At 49.7% G+C, this 14,168-nt stretch overlaps 1 protein-coding gene, 3 non-coding genes and 2 pseudogenes across 6 annotated transcripts in view; all 6 read right to left on the bottom strand.

Moving 5' to 3' along the window:
• CCDC17 (coiled-coil domain containing 17) overlaps positions 1–14,168 on the bottom strand; it is a 78,754-nt gene that overhangs the window by 4,560 nt on the left and 60,026 nt on the right. The gene's annotated exons all lie outside the window — the stretch shown is intronic.
• Positions 7,669–7,828, bottom strand: LOC130283743 (U2 spliceosomal RNA; annotated as a pseudogene).
• LOC130283641 (U5 spliceosomal RNA) lies at positions 7,918–8,032 on the bottom strand. The gene has a single exon (XR_008846763.1). It is a non-coding gene; the product is annotated as a U5 spliceosomal RNA (small nuclear RNA).
• Positions 10,634–10,793, bottom strand: LOC130283741 (U2 spliceosomal RNA; annotated as a pseudogene).
• LOC130283545 (U2 spliceosomal RNA) lies at positions 11,660–11,847 on the bottom strand. Its single transcript, XR_008846732.1, has one exon. It is a non-coding gene; the product is annotated as a U2 spliceosomal RNA (small nuclear RNA).
• Positions 11,938–12,052, bottom strand: LOC130283640 (U5 spliceosomal RNA). Its single transcript, XR_008846762.1, has one exon. It is a non-coding gene; the product is annotated as a U5 spliceosomal RNA (small nuclear RNA).

Genomic DNA, 14,168 nt, shown 5'->3' with positions numbered 1-14,168 from the left:
TCATCACACACATGGAGAGGACGGAATCCATGTCTGTATTGTGTATATGTTACATTCTACATCATCCGGATACAATGTATCTCATCTGTTACTAAACTTTATAAAAAGAAACATAAACATTAACACGGGTAGATGATAGAATCCATGTCTGTACTGTGTATTACATTCTGTTACATATACACAATAGTTACAGCTACAAAGTTTGAGAACACATTAGGTGCATCCTGGGTAAATATGGAAATCAGGTCAGCAGGACGTCACACACTATTCAGGGCTGTCACGTGGTTGTCTATTATTCCTCAGGCCGGTGATTCCCACTTCCCTTCCCCCGTATTGCTGGTCCATTGTGCTGTTGTCTGGTGTGAAGGTTTATTAGACTTTGCTGTGGTGCAGTGTGTGTTGGATAGTGCGGGGTCTTTAGCCTTTTTGCTGTGTGTTCTGATGTGAAAAAAGCCGCCGCCACCACAGTAGTAAAGCAGCTGCATTCTCCCCTCTCATGAACGCTCGGCTGAGCTGAGTGTGCATGTGGTGATCAGGAGATATTGAGGTCAGTTTAACGAGTGTATGGGAGGCTATTGTCATATTATTATTAGATTCACTGGGGCATATTCATAGAGGCTTGTATGGCGTACGTGTTATTTGGTGTAATGTCTGGTGATTGCATCGCACCTATAGATCAGTCTGCTCTGAACCTGGATGACCACATTCTCCCACCATTCTGCATCCTATGGACCCTAGCAATCACTATTTGCTCATTTATGTCGGTGAGTTGCACTTTTGGGTGTTGGGTAATCACTGAGGTGATTGTTCTCCGCAGACCGTATGTCGGGGCAGTGCCGTCTCACCTCTGACTGGGTTTTGGCTGAGGCAGCTCCTGGATCGGGGGTGGATCAACAGTCAGTGAACGGGGTGAGGGTTAGGTGAAAAGAGCTGGGGGGCTGCTGGTGAGCCGGCACAGGGTTATCCATGGCAGCTGCAGTCAGACCAGGTATCTGTGTGTAATAAGAAGGTGAATGTTAGGAGGATTTCACAAATAGAGTATTCTGAAAGGTGACACTGTGTCCGGCCCTAAGGGTCACCCTGCGGGATCTTCTCTTCATATCGTAAAAATCTTGAAGAGAGACTTTCCTGGCAGGAGATCCTGGATTTCAAGCTTCTTCTGAGGATCATCTGCTTTCAACATCAAGCTTTTCCTGCCGAGGATTTTATTTTGCTTCGACCTATCCTGTTTGATTACAACTGCTGGGGAAATCGATGGAGGAATTTGTATAGCTCTGCCCAATTTCTTCACCTGGTTGGATTTTCTTCAGGATCTTGACCCTTCTTTTGGATTTACAGTGGCTTTGGCTAAGGAGACCCAGCCTGGATCCTCTTCTCCTGATGCTCCCCAGGCTTCTGGAGTGGCTCCCCCATCGGTTCCTGGGCAAGGAGCCAGCTCCCAGCCCCGCCAAGGTTCTCCAACCCTTGAGCCTTGGATGAGGCAGACCGTCGTGCTCAAGCTGAAGGAAGTCGACAGGAGGATCTCTGACATGAGGCAGGATATGTTTGGGAAGAAGATGGTCCTGGAACAGGGATTCTCCAAATCGGAAACGATAAGCATTCAGTCCTTTTTCACTGGAATGTTTTACGTTACCTTTGCCTCCATTGGAATCTGTAAACGTTACTGGGATATGGTGAAATATGCGAGGCCGGACTCCCCCTTTGCACGCTTTGTTGGGAACTGTCCCGTGCAGAGGGAGGAGAGGAGGATTACAGTTTCAATGAGGAATCCACACATCCTAGGACCCATCATCACTACCTTCCTGAAGCGTTTCTGTACTGTGGTGAAGGATCCCACCCACATCCTGGACGGAAATGGTTTTTGGACTGGTAAATGGTCCGTGATTGTGTGCTTGAACAAGGACTCTTCATCCCCAGATGGGGTTCAACACCTGCCCAGTCCTTTTCTTTGGGGAACTCTTCAGGCCTGATTTCCTACCCGGACATGCCGCAGGCCTGCAGGCGATGTGGCAAGAAGGGCCATGAGAATAAGGACTGCAAGGAAGATGCCTGCAGGTTCTGTCGAGTGACAGGACATTTGACCAAGGACTGCCCCAAGACCAAGACCTGCAACCTTTGTGGACAAGCAGCCCATACCTACAAGGACTGCCCTAAGAGGAAAAGAACATGGGCATCTGTTGCAGCAAAAGCCCTGAAGCCAGCCCCAGAAGGCCAAGAACAAACCGGCTAAGAAGGAGGGTAAGAAGGCGAAATCTGTCACCACCCCAGCCCCTACCCTGCCCCAGCCCTTCCTGTCCCCGGCCCCTCCCACCAAGGAGACAGCTTTCCACTATCCCCCCCTGAATTCAGGACTGCTGTCTCCTGTCCTCTGCCCCACCTTGCCTCCTTTCTCTCCTGGCCCAGCAGCACCTAACCCACCTTCAGCTGCTGGTGCCCCGTCTTTGGAGGAATATCCTTTGCTTCCTCCCCCAGGCACCAAGCAGAGGAAAAGGAAAGGACAACGCAGAAGATGAGTCCTACAAAAAGAAGATCATTGAGGCTTGCGAGACTCCCCTGCATTCAGATGTTGAGGAAGAGGAGATGGAGCAGGCCATAGTACAGACGGTGGAGCAGCTGTTCGCTGACCCAGAGGTCCACCAGCTGTTGGATGTGCCACAGAACCCTGTCTACGATGAGTTTTTGGAAAGAAGTCTGGAGAATCAATGGAAGCTGATAGACATCGGCGAGGAGGATCCGCCCGGTGGTAACTAGTATCGTCTGCACTAACTCCTGGGCGGGGGAGCCCATACAGCTCATCAATGTGTACGCCTCTCCTGACGGGGGTGGTCGTCTGGAGGTTTTCCAGACCCTGCGGACCCAGCTCGCAACCACTAGGGCGGTAGTGTTGGGTGGGGATTTTAACTGCATCATTGAAGCGGACGGGCGCAGTTCCAGCACATCTGCCAGACTGGACCCTTCCTCAAAGCTGCTGATCGAGATGGTGACAGAGGCATCCTTGCAGGACGCTGTTGGGTCCATTGGGAAAGGCCCCGTAAATTATAAGTGGAGCCTCCCCGATGGCTCACTCCGTTCTCGGATAGACTTCCTATTCACGTCTAGAGCGGTCAAGCAGGTTAAGCATTCTATGGTCCTCTGCTTCTTCTCTGACCACAGGGCCATTCAATTTCAGGGGGTTGTGGGCCATGGTTTCCCATCTGGCCCTGGCTCCTGGAAGTTGAATTCTGGCTTCTGGTTCAGGAAGGAAGGCGCAGCCCTCAAGTCCTGGCAAGACCGACTGGCTAAAATGAACTCAAAGATTGCACTTTGGAGCACCAGACAGCTTTTGATTGAGGGCAAAACACTTGTCTTGCAGAGTGAAGTTTTATCTGTGCTACAGTACACCGCACAGGCCTGACCCCCCCTTGCCACCGTTTGCAGGGCCATCACCCGGACCGTGTTTCGCTTCATCAGGGGAAAAATGGACAGAGTTAAACGGACTGTTATGTACAAGGAGCCCAGCAAGGGTGGAAAGGGAGTCCCCGATATCCCCACTCTGCTCCGGGCTTCTTTTGCATGTGTCAGCGTGAAGAGGACTTTGGTCGAAAAGAAAGGCTCCACGGGCAGGTCCATGTCCCGTCTGTTTCTCCTGCCCCACTGGAAGAGGATCGGCTGGGACAAGTGGGACAGCTCCATCTATTACAACTGGTACACTCCCTAGTACTATGGGGATGTTTTCCGGTTCATAGGGGAACACCATCTGGAGGGACTCAAGCCCAACTTATGGAAGCCTAAGACTGTTTACAAGCTCATCAGAGCTAAGGACTTGCTGGAGCCAGTTCCAGGGCTCCCTAAGGCCATGGCAGAGATTGTTTGGGACAATGTAGCCTCAGCAAGGATAATTAACACAAGGACTTGTCGTGGATGGCCATTCAGGGGGGACTATCTCTGAGGTCATTCATGCATTTCCGTGGCATGTGCAAAACCAGGTACTGCCCCAGGTGCCCCTATGTGGAGGAAACATCTATGCACGTCTTTTGGCAGTGCCCCTTTGCACATGACCTATTGAACACCCTGAACCTGAACTTAGAGACTCGGTACCCAGGAACTACCTATCGTACCATTCGGTGCTTTATGGACTTTTTCCTGGGGTTCACGACGTGGAGGCCATCCGGGAGGCCTGGTGCCTTATGAACTGTTTTAAGAATGCTATATGGCTGTCCAGGAATCGGCTCATCTACAACAGGGAGGACATGTCCGTCCAGGACTGCCGCAGGCTGGTGCAGAGCCGGCTTAGAGGCTATTCTATCTTGGACTGTCCGGACGTCGATGAAGAAGAGGTTTAACGCCCCTCTGCTTCCCCTACCTCCCCATACATTGGCCTAGTAGTTTGACCCTGTGATCCACCCCCACCCCCATTGTTCCCATGCCCCTCCCCGATCACAGACTGTAATATGCTGTTGTTTTTTTACTTAGTTTTTCCGATATTGAGTGATGGAGCGGAGTGGTAGTATAGCATGTGGTACGGTGTATAGCTTAGGGAACCTGTGCTGTATATTGTATTGTCATGCTTTGTGCAATTGTAATTTATTGTTTGATTTGTATTGACGACCGAATGACGAATGAAGCTCTTTCAATATCTTTACTAAAGATTTCCGTGGAGAGGAACAATTATGAGTTTCATATAATTTTTTGATGCCCGGCGGTAGCTGGGCTTCCCAGTCATGGTAAAAAGCAGATTGATCAGCAGAGGAGAGATGTCAGGGATCTGCAGAGCTGGCGATGCTCCTCACATGATCTTCACCAGTGCGGCTGGGACGTGAGAAGCCGGAGGAGACTCTAGGAGGATGAACTCTACAGCCCGAACAACAATCATCAAGATGCTGCATTATATGTCTGTGTTATACAAATCCTCGCAGAGTCTATGCGGCAGAATGCAGAGGTCAGAAGGATCACCGTACCAGGACCTGACCGTCAAGTGGCCATAATTTTTTGATGCCCGTTGATAGCTTCCTTTTACTGGTTAAATGTAGATTGATCCTTGTTTGTGCTACAGAATTTCTCACAATGAAGTTTCTCTATTCGGCAATATTCCGAGGCTGCAGAGGTTCGGGCTTGGAGAAATGTTCTGCTCTTATGTTGACCTGATGTACTTTGATATTTTCAGCATAGTGCTAGTGAACGGCTGGAAAACTGACCCCTTTCCGGTCGTCTCTGGGGTCAGATAAGGTTGTCCTCTTTCACCTCTTTTCGTTTGTGCTATAGAACTCCTCGCAAAGTCATCCAGCAGAATCCAGAGGTTAGAGGGATCACTGTACTGGGAGCAGACCATCAAGTGGCCAAGTGTTCACTGAACATGGATGACATGACCGTCTTCTGCACTGACCGATGTTCAGTGATGGTCCTCATCCAGTCCTGCGAAGAATTCAGTAGAGATTCAGGAGCAAAAGTCAATTGTGAAAAGTTGGAGGCCATGCTCTTCGGAGAGTGGGCTCTGACCCCCAGTGACCCATTCCCCTTCTCCATCCAACTGGACTTTACCATGATCTTAGGAGTCTGGTTTGGGAAGGAACTACCATGACGTCATGGCAGGATTGTGAGGCCAAAGTCAATTCAAAGATTGGACTGTGGAGCATTTTTTTTTTATTTTTATTTTTTTTATTGAAAGCCGAGGTACGTGCTCTCAAATCACCCAAGTGCAAGTAAAAAGTGCAAGTGTTCACACAAAAAAACTGTGCACGAGGATGCGGTCTATCGCAAGCCCTTCTCCGAAAGGAGAGAGGCCCCACAACAAACCAAACCCTTCGCCTCCGGGCCAAAAGGCACCTGCGAGGTTCCAGGTACGATGTCCCCTTTCGCCGAAGCTACTCAGGGACCGAAAGTGTTCCCGGCAAACAACTAGGCGTTAACCAGGTTGTCACCAAGGAACCAGTAAAACCGGTTTGGCATCCTGCCGAAACAGGATGCCACGGGCTATAGCAGGGAGGTGAGGAACCTAATGGCCACACACACCTCCCCTAGACCGGCAGGAGGGACACCCAGAAGGGCTACCACACCCTACCAAATCTTAGTGAACAAACGAACACAAAAAGTGGACACAGAGACAAAAAATAAATAAATAAATAAATAAGTGGATGTGCGCAGTGTGTAATACTGCCCGGACATCCGACCGGATCTATAAAAATTCCCCGATCCTAGCCGGAAGGCCGGGATACTAAGGGTGAGTGCCCAGAAGAGTGAGAGAAAAAGTGCGTGCTATGTGCTTTCATTCAAGTGGGGTTGCCAATCTCAAGTGAATTCCGGCACCCTGAGGTCACCACTCCCAGGGCACTTGTGTACCTCGGCCTTCACTCTACCCGGACCTTAAGGCCAGATCCAGCAGGGAACAGGTCTCATCGGGGATGACTGCTGTGCTATACAGCCATCCCTGGTGCACCCGTCCTATTGTGTGGTTCCCCATCCTGCCTTGGTGGTCTTCCACACCGCCAACTAACAGGAAAGGTACTACACTTGATCTTAGCCAAAAGGCCGAGAAGCGAGCATTGTGGAGCATTAGACAACTCACAATGAGGGATACGCACCATGCTGCTTAATAAGACTTTGCCCGTGCTCCAATACACAGTGCAAGCCTGGCCCCCTCATTTCACTGTATGCCGGGCCATTACCAGGACCGTCTTTGGCTTCGTTTGAGGCTCCAAAATGCAGTTAAATGGAAAATCATTTAGAAGGAGCCACGCAAGGTGGTGAAAAGAGTCCCATAGAGTCTTTTCAGACTTTTCCTGGTCTCCTCCGGCTTCTTACATTCCAGCCGCACTGGTGAAGACCATGTGAGGAGCATCGCCGTCTCTGCAGATCCCTGACACTTCTCCTCTGCTGATCAATCTGCTTTTTACCATGAATGGGAAGCCCAGCTACCGCCGGGCATCAAAAAATTATATGAAACTCATAATTGTTCCTCTCCACGGAAATCTTTAGTAAATTTTATTTTTTTTTTAAGCCGAGGAACGTGCTCTCGATTCACCCAAAGTGCAAGAAAAAGTGCAAACGTGTTACACTAAAAAAACGTGCACAAAGGATGCGGTCTATCGCAAGCCCTTCTCCGATAGGAGAGAGGCCCCCCAACAAACCTTACCCTTCGCCTCTGGACCAAAAGGTACCTGCGAGGTTCCAGGTTCGATGTCCCTTTTCGCCGAAGCTACTAGGGGACCACAAATGCTCCCGGCATCCCCCTTGGCGTTAGCCAAGGTATCTGCCCGCAGAGCCGATAACGGTAGGTACCCTGCCAAAGCAGGAGTACCTGGGGTGTTTGCAGGGAGGTGCGGAACCTAATGGCCACACACCTCCCCTAGACCGCCAGGAGGGACACCCAGAAGGGCTACCGCATCCTGACAAATCCTGTGAACACACAACACACAAAAAGTGACACAGTGAGACAAAAATAAATAAATAAGTGAATGTGTGCAGATATACTGCCCGGACATCCGGCCGGATCTATAAAAATTTCTCTGATCCTAGCCAGAAGGCCGGGAATCAAGAGGTGAGTGCCACAAGGTGAAGAGATTATGGTGCCCGTGCTTCAACTCAGTGAGTCTATCCTCCCAGTGAGTTTCGGCACCTCGGGGTCACCACTCCCCGAGGCACAAAAGTACCTCGGCTCTAGACCCTCTCAGCCTCATGGCGAGACCCGGAGGGAACAGGTCACATCGGGGCAGCCGTCGAGCTGATTCCTCAGAACCAGCCCCGGAAAGCCCTGGTACACCTGCATCCTCCATGCAGCACCCATCCCCACCAGCATGAAAACTGATAAGAACAGATACTACACTTGATCTTAGCCAAAAGGCCGAGAAGCGATGCTCTCGAACCTTTTTTTTTTTCTTTATCTAAAAGCCGAGGAACGCACCTCTCCTCTGCTGATCAATCTGCTTTTTACCATGAATGGGAAGCCCAGCTACCGCCGGGCATCAAAAAATTATATGAAACTCATAATTGTTCCTCTCCACGGAAATCTTTAGTAAAAGGCGAAAGATTTTTTCGATATGAAGAGAAACCAGAGTATACAGTATATCGCGCCCGGCACTACCCAGGCTCCACACTTCGCTCATCACACACATGGAGAGGACGGAATCCATGTCTGTATTGTGTATATGCTACATTCTATTCATCCAGATACAATGTATCTCATCTGTTACTAAACTTTATAAAAAGAAACAAACATTAAGACGGGTAGAGGAATCCATGTCTGTATTGTGTATTACATTCTGTTACATATACACAATAGTTACAGCTACAAAGTTTGAGAACACATTAGGTGCATCCTGGGTAAATATGGAAATCAGGGCAGCAGGACGTCACACACTATTCAGGGCTGTCACGTGGTCGTCTATTATTCCTTAGGTCGGTGATTCCCACTTACCTTCCCCCGTATTGCTGGTCCATTGTGTTGTTGTCTGCTGTGAAGGTTTATTAGACTTTGTTGTAGTGCAGTGTGTGTTGGATAGTGCGGGGTCTTTAGCCTTTTTGCTGTGTGTTCTGATGTGAAATAAGCCACCACCACAGGAGTAAAGCAGCTGCATTCTCCCCTCTCATGAACGCTCGGCTGAGCTGAGTGTGCATGTGGTGATCAGAAGATATTGAGGTCAGCTTAACGAGTGTATGGGAGGCTATAGTATTATTAGAAAAAGTGCAAACGTGTTACACTAAAAAAAACGTGTTACACTAAAAAAAAACATGCACAAAGGATGCGGTCTATCGCAAGCCCTTCTCCGATAGGAGAGAGGCCCCCCAACAAACCTTTCCCTTCGCCTCCGGACCAAAAGGTACCTGCGAGGTTCCAGGTTCGATGTCCCTTTTCGCCGAAGCTACTAGGGGACCACAAATGCTCCCGGCATCCCCCTTGGCGTTATCCAAGGTATCTGCCCGCAGAGCCGATAACGGTAGGTACCCTGCCAAAGCAGGAGTACCCGGGGTGTTTGCAGGGAGGTGCGGAACCTAATGGCCACACACACCTCCCCTAGACCGCCAGGAGGGACACCCAGAAGGGCTACCGCATCCTGACAAATCCTGTGAACACACAACACATAAAAAGTGACACAGTGAGACAAAAAGAAATAAATAAGTGAATGTGTGCAGATATACTGCCCGGACATCCGGCCGGATCTATAAAAATGTCTCTGATCCTAGCCAGAAGGCCGGGAATCAAGAGGTGAGTGCCACAAGGTGAAGAGATTATGGTGCCCGTGCTTCAACTCTTTTTTTTCTTTTTTTTTTTAGCCGAGGAACGTGCTCTCGATTCTTTTTTTTTTTTTTTTTATCTAAAGCCGAGGAACGTGCTCTCGATTCACCCAAAGTGCAAGAAAAAAGTGCAAACGTGCACAAAGGATGCGGTCTATCGCAAGCCCTTCTCCGATAGGAGAGAGGCCCCCCAACAAACCTTACCCTTCGCCTCCGGACCAAAAGGTACCTGCGAGGTTCCAGGTTCGATGTCCCTTTTCGCCGAAGCTACTAGGGGACCACAAATGCTCCCGGCATCCCCCTTGGCGTTAGCCAAGGTATCTGCCCGCAGAGCCGATAACGGTAGGTACCCTGTCAAAGCAGGAGTACCCGGGGTGTTTGCAGGGAGGTGCGGAACCTAATGGCCACACACACCTCCCCTAGACCGCCAGGAGGGACACACAGAAGGGCTACCGCATCCTGACAAATCCTGTGAACACACAACACGCAAAAAGTGACACAGTGAGACAAAAAAGAAATAAATAAGTGAATGTGTGCAGATATACTGCCCGGACATCCGGCCGGATCTATAAAAATTTCTCTGATCCTAGCCAGAAGGCCGGGAATCAAGAGGTGAGTGCCACAAGGTGAAGAGATTATGGTGCCCGTGCTTCAACTCTTTTTTTTCTTTTTTTTTTTTAGCCGAGGAACGTGCTCTCGATTCTTTTTTTTTTTTTTTTTTTTAAAGCCGAGGAACGTGCTTTCGATTCACCCAAAGTGCAAGAAAAAGTGCAAACGTGTTACACTAAAAAAACGTGCACAAAGGATGCGGTCTATCGCAAGCCCTTCTCCGATAGGAGAGAGGCCCCCCAACAAACCTTACCCTTCGCCTCCGGACCAAAAGGTACCTGCGAGGTTCCAGGTTCGATGTCCCTTTTCGCCGAAGCTACTAGGGGACCACAAATGCTCCCGGCATCCCCCTTGGCGTTAGCCAAGGTATCTGCCCGCAGAGCCGATTACGGTAGGTACCCTGCCAAAGCAGGAGTACCCGGGGTGTTTGCAGGGAGGTGCGGAACCTAATGGCCACACACACCTCCCCTAGACCGCCAGGAGGGACACCCAGAAGGGCTACCGCATCCTGACAAATCCTGTGAACACACAACACGCAAAAAGTGACACAGTGAGACAAAAAAGAAATAAATAAGTGAATGTGTGCAGATATACTGCCCGGACATCCGGCCGGATCTATTGAAATTTCTCTGATCCTAGCCAGAAGGCCGGGAATCAAGAGGTGAGTGCCACAAGGTGAAGAGATTATGGTGCCCGTGCTTCAACTCAGTGAGTCTATCCTCCCAGTGAGTTTCGGCACCTCGGGGGTCACCACTCCCCGAGGCACAAAAGTACCTCGGCTCTAGACCCTCTCAGCCTCGTGGCGAGACCTGGAGGGAACAGGTCACATCGGGGCAGCCGTCGAGCTGATTCCTCAGAACCAGCCCCGGAAAGCCCTGGTACACCTGCATCCTCCATGCAGCACCCATCCCCACCAGCATGAAAACTGATAAGAACAGATACTACACTTGATCTTAGCCAAAAGGCCGAGAAGCGATGCTCTCAAATCTTTTTTTTTTCTCTTTATCTAAAAGCCGAGGAACGCACCTCTCCTCTGCTGATCAATCTGCTTTTTACCATGAATGGGAAGCCCAGCTACCGCTGGGCATCAAAAAATTATATGAAACTCATAATTGTTCCTCTCCACGGAAATCTTTAGTAAAAGCCGAGGAACGTGCTTTCGATTCACCCAAAGTGCTAGAAAAAGTGCAAATGTGTTACACTAAAAAAAACGTGCACAAAGGATGCGGTCTATCGCAAGCCCTTCTCCGATAGGAGAGAGGCCCCCCAACACACCTTACCCTTCGCCTCCGGACCAAAAGGTACCTGCGAGGTTCCAGGTTCGATGTCCCTTTTCGCCGAAGCTACTAGGGGACCACAAATGCTCCCGGCATCCCCCTTGGCGTTAGCCAAGGTATCTGCCCGCAGAGCCGATTACGGTAGGTACCCTGCCAAAGCAGGAGTACCCGGGGTGTTTGCAGGGAGGTGCGGAACCTAATGGCCACACACACCTCCCCTAGACCGCCAGGAGGGACACCCAGAAGGGCTACCGCATTCTGACAAATCCTGTGAACACACAACACGCAAAAAGTGACACAGTGAGACAAAAAAGAAATAAATAAGTGAATGTGTGCAGATATACTGCCCGGACATCCGGCCGGATCTATAAAAATTTCTCTGATCCTAGCCAGAAGGTCGGGAATCAAGAGGTGAGTGCCACAGGGTGAAGAGATTATGGTGCCAGTGCTACAACTCAGTGAGTCTATCCTCCCAGTGAGTTTCGGCACCTCGTGGTCACCACTCCCCGAGGCACAAAAGTACCTCGGCTCTAGACCCTCTCAGCCTCATGGCGAGACCCGGAGGGAACAGGTCACATCGGGGCAGCCGTCGAGCTGATTCCTCAGAACCAGCCCCGGAAAGCCCTGGTACACCTGCATCCTCCATGCAGCACCCATCCCCACCAGCCCCATATCGGCGTTACTGTCCACCGGCATGAAAAACTGATAAGAACAGATACTACACTTGATCTTAGCCAAAAGGCCGAGAAGCGATGCTCTCGAATCTTTTTTTTTTCTCTTTATCTAAAAGCCGAGGAACGCACCTCTCCTCTGCTGATCAATCTGCTTTTTACCATGAATGGGAAGCCCAGCTACCGCCGGGCATCAAAAAATTATATGAAACTCATAATTGTTCCTCTCCACGGAAATCTTTAGTAAAAGGCGAAAGATTTTTTCGATATGAAGAGAAACCAGAGTATACAGTATATCGCGCCCGGCACTACCCAGGCTCCGCAATCCGCTGATCACACACATGGAGAGGACGGAATCCATGTCTGTATTGTGCATATGCTACATTCTACTTCATCCAGATACAATGTATCTCATCTGTTACTAAACTTTATAAAAAGGAACATAAACATTAAAACGGGTAGAGGACGGAATCCATGTCTGTACTGTGTATTACATATACACAATAGTTACAGCTACAAAGTTTCAGAACACATTTGGTGCATCCTGGGTAAATATGGAAATCAGGTCAGCAGGACGTCACACACTATTCAGGGCTGTCACGGCTGGTGATTCCCACTTCCCTTCCCCCGTATTGCTGGTCCATTGTGCTGTTGTCTGCTGTGAAGGTTTATTAGACTTTGTTGTAGTGCAGTGTGTGTTGGATAGTGCGGGGTCTTTAGCCTTTTTGCTGTGTGTTCTGATGTGAAATAAGCCGCATCACAGGAGTAAAGCAGCTGCATTCTCCCCTCTCATGAACGCTCGGCTGAGCTAAGTGTGCATGTGGTGATCAGGAGATATTGAGGTCAGTTTAACGAGTGTATGGGAGGCTATTGTCATATTATTATTAGATTCACTGGGGCATATTCATAGAGGCTTGTATGGCGTACGTGTTATTTGGTGTAATGTCTGGTGATTGCATCGCACCTATAGATCAGTCTGCTCTGAACCTGGATGACCACATTCTCCCACCATTCTGCATCCTATGGACCCTAGCAATCACTATTTGCTCATTTATGTCGGTGAGTTGCACTTTTGGGTGTTGGGTAATCACTGAGGTGATTGTTCTCCGCAGACCGTATGTCGGGGCAGTGCCGTCTCACCTCTGACTGGGTTTTGGCTGAGGCAGCTCCTGGATCGGGGGTGGATCAACAGTCAGTGAACGGGGTGAGGGTTAGGTGAAAAGAGCTGGGGGGCTGCTGGTGAGCCGGCACAGGGTTATCTATGGCAGCTGCAGTCAGACCAGGTATCTGTGTGTAATAAGAAGGTGAATGTTAGGAGGATTTCACAAATAGAGTATTCTGAAAGGTGACAGTGTCCGGCCCTAAGGGTCACCCTGCGGGATCTTCTCTTCATATCGTAAAAATCTTGAAGAGAGACTTTCCTGGCAGGAGATCCTGGTTTTCAAGCTTCTTCTGAGGATCATCTGCTTTCAACATCAAGCTTTTCCTGCCGAGGATTTTATTTTGCTTCGACCTATCCTGTTTGATTACAACTGCTGGGGAAATCGATGGAGGAATTTGTATAGCTCTGCCCAATTTCTTCACCTGGTTGGATTTTCTTCAGGATCTTGACCCTTCTTTTGGATTTACAGTGGCTTTGGCTAAGGCTTCTGGAGTGGCTCCCCCATCGGTTCCTGGGCAAGGAGCCAGCTCCCAGCCCCGCCAAGGTTCTCCAACCCTGGAGCCTTGGATGAGGCAGACCGTCGTGCTCAAGCTGAAGGAAGTCGACAGGAGGATCCCTGACATGAGGCAGGATATGTTTGGGAAGAAGATGGTCCTGGAACAGGGATTCTCCAAATCGGAAACGATAAGCATTCAGTCCTTTTTCACTGGAATGTTTTACGTTACCTTTGCCTCCATTGGAATCTGTAAACGTTACTGGGATATGGTGAAATATGCGAGGCCGGACTCCCCCTTTGCATGTTTTGTTGGGAACTGTCCCGTGCAGAGGGAGGAGAGGAGGATTACAGTTTCAATGAGGAATCCACACATCCTAGGACCCGTCATCACTACCTTCCTGAAGCGTTTCTGTACTGTGGTGAAGGATCCCACCCACATCCTGGACGGAAATGGTTTTTGGACTGGTAAATGGTCCGTGATTGTGTGCTTGAACAAGGACTCTTCATCCCCAGATGGGGTTCAACACCTGCCCAGTCCTTTTCTTTGGGGAACTCTTCAGGCCTGATTTCCTACCCGGACATGCCGCAGGCCTGCAGGCGATGTGGCAAGAAGGGCCATGAGAATAAGGACTGCAAGGAAGATGCCTGCAGGTTCTGTCGAGTGACAGGACATTTGACCAAGGACTGCCCCAAGACCAAGACCTGCAACCTTTGTGGACAAGCAGCCCATACCTACAAGGACTGCC

The sequence above is a fragment of the Hyla sarda genome, chromosome 7, assembly GCF_029499605.1.
Source record: "Hyla sarda isolate aHylSar1 chromosome 7, aHylSar1.hap1, whole genome shotgun sequence".
NCBI classification, from domain to species: Eukaryota; Metazoa; Chordata; class Amphibia; order Anura; family Hylidae; genus Hyla; species Hyla sarda.
Note: the sequence above shows the minus strand (reverse complement) of the source record. Positions and strands in the feature narration are given on the sequence as shown.